General features: G+C 34.2%; 1 long non-coding RNA gene across 1 annotated transcript; it reads left to right on the forward strand.

Annotated features, from left to right (window-relative positions):
* Window positions 1-1531: 1531 nt before the first annotated feature.
* On the forward strand, window positions 1532-4276 carry LOC135775186 (uncharacterized). The gene is made up of 6 exons (XR_010543840.2): window positions 1532-1679; window positions 3017-3066; window positions 3163-3219; window positions 3369-3429; window positions 3581-3642; window positions 3805-4276. It is a non-coding gene; the product is annotated as an uncharacterized lncRNA (long non-coding RNA).
* The last annotated feature ends 1366 nt before the right edge of the window (window positions 4277-5642 follow it).

Below are 5642 nucleotides of genomic sequence, written 5' to 3' on the forward strand. Positions count from 1 at the left end.
TCTGTAGATGTTTGATTAGTAAAGCCACAGAGAGAGACACCAGATACATTCTGGAAATAACATTAAAACAAACAGAGAATAAAATACAGAGCTTTAATACATTTAAACTAATGTGAAGTTTCAATATAACATTCATAGATAAAGAAATGAAACCAAATGACAGAAGTTTAGTATTTAAAAAATCTACTAAGTAGTAAATTTTCATTCACACTTGTATTTGAGAAACTGTGAATCTAATGTTTACTATGTACAGCAACAATGCATATCTTTACATTTGGCAGACAAACAGACAGTCATTCAAAGTGACTTTAATAAATTTGAGGTTGAGAAAAATTACACTCTTACTGAGTAATGTCCCATGTCGATCAGGATATAAAGAAACTCAACTTTTTATTTTGGTTGAGCAATTTATTTTATACATAAACCACTTAGGAGAGACTAAAACATTGGTCCAGTGACTGTTTAAACAGGTTGTGATGATGTACTTTCACTATAGGATCAATACTGTGTCATTCACTGAAATTTCAACACTAAACACACAAACCTCAATCATGATGACAAAGAGTGTTTAAGTGTTTTAAAGAGCCTTTATTGCTTTCTAGAGAGAGTTATTTGTGTATTTGGTGAAAAACAATGTTTTTGCATGGTTTATGTTAAAAAAACCCACATTATTTCCCTCATACCGTACATTATCATTTCTTCTCTATGCCCACCTTTCTAAAACGTGTTCATTTCTACAAAGCTATTCATTCTGTACAGTGTGTGCTCCAAATGGCCAGCTATCCAGTGTATTGTTACTAGCTGAATACCTGAATCGCAGATGACAATTCTGATCAATTTTGCCAATGAGGTGTGACACACTTACACTCCAAAAAAAGTAATACATTAAAATCATGAAACGTAAAATAGGGGCTCTTTAACTTATACAAACCTTTGTGTTCAGTTTATCTGTCTCTCTCAGCTTTGATTTACAGCACATCACATTCATCTGATCTCTCATGATGAACATCTGAACACAAAAACATCACCATTATAATATTAACACAAAAACATCACTTCAATAGGATTATAAACAACTGCAACTTTGTTAAATCAAGAAACAAAACCTTTCTGACAACAGAAATAACTCTGAAAATTCTGCCTGGTAAAGAAATCAACAGCAATTTACATTAAACGACAATAAAACTTTGTTTGCCACAAAGATACAAACATTATTCACACACAAATAAAAAGCAAACACAACACAACACTTACTGCTGCTCTTGAGCTTCTTTTCTTCTTCATCTGTTGTTTTATGTGACAGGCGGTGAGTTTGCGCCATCTGCTGGACAGGAGGGTGACGCAACAGCTGCTTGACAACAGTCATTTACCATACACTGTTAGATATCGCTGTAGATTTAGCAGCACTGTACTGTAAAAATCCACAGTATTATACTGTATGTGTACATTACAGTAAAGTACTGCAGTTCATAGTGCATTCTGGGTAAATTTGTTTGAGCGGGAAAATGTTACAGTATATTTTGGTCTTGATGTAACCTTGCTGTAGCCATTGCTGTAATGTGCCAGGTGTACTTGCAATAATCAGAGAAAGTGCGCACGAGTCAAATCACACAGAGGGAGAGAGAGCACAACTCCTGGCTGCAGCTGAAGAAGGAGGACGATTGATTTCTGTCAGTTCGGTGAGTTTGGTATATTTTCTGTTTCATGAAAACTAAATTTTTAGTAGAAGAATTTTGTCATATTGTTTTAAACGTGCAATGAGAGAGAAAATGGTCGCCAACAAAGTTTTAATCTCCCTCAGAAAGTAAGCTAACATTACACAGATGCCTACCGCTGCTTTAACTCGCTTTACACCTTTATTAATGAATATAGGGTTGTTTTAACTAAATTATTACGGTTTTGGTGAGTTTATATTTGCTGAAAGTGTGGTAACAATGAAACTATTTTTAACAAAATGGACAAAGACCACCCGCCAGCGCGGTCTCGCGGTCCCAGCATATGGTCGTTTATCTCGGTGTTTTATCTGTTCAGTTAGCGGTAGAGAGAAGTATTAAGTTCGACTGTTTGGCAAGGCTGACTCGTAGATTAACGTTAGCTGTGCACGTGAAAAAGCACAGTTTCATATTCATATTCACATTAATCTGTATTTGCGTCTTTTGCAAATATGAAAAGTTGGATATAAGAATATCAACATAAACAGACCGGACTCGACACGCCGTAAACTTATTCAACACAGACCGTAGTAATCAACTCCTCAACAGAAGTGAAACCAAGAAACCTCATATTTAACTGGATATATGCATTGCAGTTGTAACTGCGGCCAAATATCGTTCAGACCTGGGCTCATCTTATTATCAGATGATTGCTGCGCGCTTATTGTTATCATTACGGTATATTAGCAAAACCAAAGCATATTTTCTTTAAAGCGTTTTACACGCCCAATAAGTTGTCCGATACATTTTGGATGGCATATTATTTCCACCACTTCAGATGTATTACATGCAATATAAGTTTCCAAAACACCTCAAATCAATGCACAAAAGGAGGATGGGCTCCGCATTTACGTAATAGCATGACAGGTACCTTCTTCTCGTCTGTCATCTGATCCTTCATCTCTGGATGTTAAATAGTCCATTATAACATCGTGTAGGACACTGGCATCAACAGGATTGCTCAAATTGCGGCGATCATGTTAATCCTTAAAGTGAGCAACTTTGTAAAAAAAAACTTTGCGTGAAATAGTGTGTTACACCGCCGCCTGTCCGGGTGAAACATTAAAGAGGCAGGCTTGTTACCTTGTCACTATAAATCGCTATTTCCTCACTAAATACATTTTCAGAGATTTTCTACAGACAAGATGTTAGAATAATAATTTAATAAAAACCCAATTCTGACAAAAGTTACATTTGACTTATTTAGTTACTTTTCTGAAAATCTTATTCCACTGGTATGCATCATATTAAACAGAATGCTTTCAAAATGTCAGCCAGTAACACATCATATCTTTTTTTTACAGCTCTAACGTTACAGTTTGCTCCACTTTGCTCTGTGGTTTATATGTTTTCTGTAAGTATTGACCACATTTATATATAACCATAGACTGTAAAAAAGTCTACTTATTTCTATGGCTAACAGATTTTGTAACATTTGTATTTTTTACAGTCTTACCATTGCTTGTAAGCTGGATTGAGTAAGATGGATCATCTTTAAAGGAACCAGGCAAGTACAGGATGTACAGTTACACGTTACTAGTCATGTATTTTTTCGACTGCAATATTAAATGCTTTTACGTCACATGTAAAAGTACACAGGAATGTGGCTGATCACTTTTTATTTGTAGTTTACATGAGTGTCCTTGCACTTTTCAGGAGTTAAGGCAGATGTGGAGGCACACGGGTGACACCAGATACACACCAAGCACATTGTTCGGTAAGTTTACACTTTACCACTACAGTTTCTTTAAATACCCATGTATACACTCATACATAATTCCCACAAGCAACACTGTCACACGACCACACACACCCACACAGAATAAAATATTGTATCCAAATCAGTAACAATTGTACTTTCTGTTCAGGACATTCAATCATGACATGATCCATGTGGATGCTGTCCATTGAGGAAAGAGTTTGTTCAGAGGTAAGTGAATCTTCTGTATTTTAATGTAATTAGGTGTGGAACATTAGAATAAGAGCAAAAGGTTTCAGAATAGGGGTAAATTCAGGGCTGAGTTTAGGTGTTTTTTAAGAATCTTTTTCTATCTTATATTTGTTGACTTAAAGTTTGTGATATTTCTAACAGGTTTCTGGACAGAATTAATCCCAAAGATGGGAAAAAGTGCACATCCACACAAGGAGCAAGCAAAAAGACAAGGAACTTGGTGCAGAGAAAAGCTGTGGCCATTAACCCCCATGTGAACAGCTTCATGCAGTCCCTGATAGAGTTTGAATGGGCGACTTCAAACTAAAGGCCAGTGTCAGTCTGCCACAGTTTAATGCATTTATTTTTAGTGTTCAATAAAATTCAAATAGAATATTTAAAACTATGGGCCAGTGTTCCTTTTACCACAGTTAAATGTTACCTTTTAGTTGATGATGGACTTAAAACTTCAAACTATGGAACAGTGTTCTTTTTACCACAGTGAAATGTTACCTTTTAGTCGATGATGGACTTTAAACTGAAAACTTCAAACTATGGACCAGTGTTCTATTTGCCAGAGTTAAATATATTACAGCAGGGGCCTCAAAACTTGTTTATACTTTATAATATTTTATTTTATTTTACTTGTTTATTATTGTTTATCTTGTTTTAAATGATTGTTTCAATTACATGTTTTTTTTAATAAAATTTTTGATATAAACATTGCTTGGATTGCCTTTTAATTCATAATGTCATGTCAAGGATAGCATTTTTTTACTATATTAATAACTATAGATTTAAACCTAAATATCTAGCTATAATACATTATTGTATTAACTGTAATAAGTAATAAATAGTATTTATGGGTCAATATAGACATTACAGTAAATTACTGTAAAAATAGGCTATTATTGTAAAATTACAGTACAGTACTGCTTTGTAACTATACGGTACTAGTTTGTGTACTGTAAAACTGGATTACAGTACAGTACTGTAGAACCAAAATACAGTAACTTACTGGCAACCGTGCTGCCAGTACCGTACTGTAAAAATACAGGGAAATCGTTAACAGTGTAGTTACACATACATCCCTACAATTTACCACAGTTAGTAATCATAATTCGTTTAAAGGAGAATCCGTTGACAGTTTTTGTTTTACACATTCGTTAAACGTTCAGTCAAGTAAATGCTTCATGACAATAATTCAACATAAATTAATTTATGTGCGATCTGCACGTGCATCAAGTGAACGTTGGTCGTCAGAAGAGTCTGGTTTAGTTCATCGAAAAAGGACCTGTAGGCCTAAGTATTTTGCTTATTTTAGTCAGCAAAAAGCTCATGTAAATTATATAATTGCCTAGTTTAATTATGAAAATATAACTAAAAACATTACTTGTGTACATTTTGAGGCAAAACAAAAGGCATTGATGTATTTTAAGATATGTCAGTGCAAGTTGTTTTCAGTTTGGACAGCGCTTACATTTATTTTAGTATAGGAGGACTAGACTAATTCCTTTCCTGAAAAACCGCTCCTTAAAGTTTATTCATGAAAGAATTAAAAATGTCTTGTGTTTTTTCTTAAATTAAATAGGAAAATCAGCTCCACATGTGACTGCTTTGAAAGCCTTGACCCCTGAGGACAGGGATCTTACCGGCATTCCTTTTTCTCCATTTTTGAATTTTTCAATAGACAATACTGCAAAAAATTTACTACCAAGCTTTGATATTCCTGTTATTGTCCAACATTACAAACTTTTCTCATGCATGTCCAGTTGGTATTTCTTCAGTGTTTATAATACTAATACTTGAACTTAAATTTTAACCGTAACTGACATAGCTTCTAGAGAGCAAAGGTTTTGTTAGAAATATATAATGTAAAATAAACTATTATAAAGATTTGATGATCTAGTGATTGATTGTACGTTATTCTCCTTTGTCAATGTCAACATTCAGGTTGGTTTTCAGCTTTATTGTACAATTATTTTTTTAACAAAGCAGTG

This window comes from Paramisgurnus dabryanus, chromosome 21, assembly GCF_030506205.2.
Source record: "Paramisgurnus dabryanus chromosome 21, PD_genome_1.1, whole genome shotgun sequence".
In the NCBI taxonomy this organism is placed as follows: Eukaryota; Metazoa; Chordata; class Actinopteri; order Cypriniformes; family Cobitidae; genus Paramisgurnus; species Paramisgurnus dabryanus.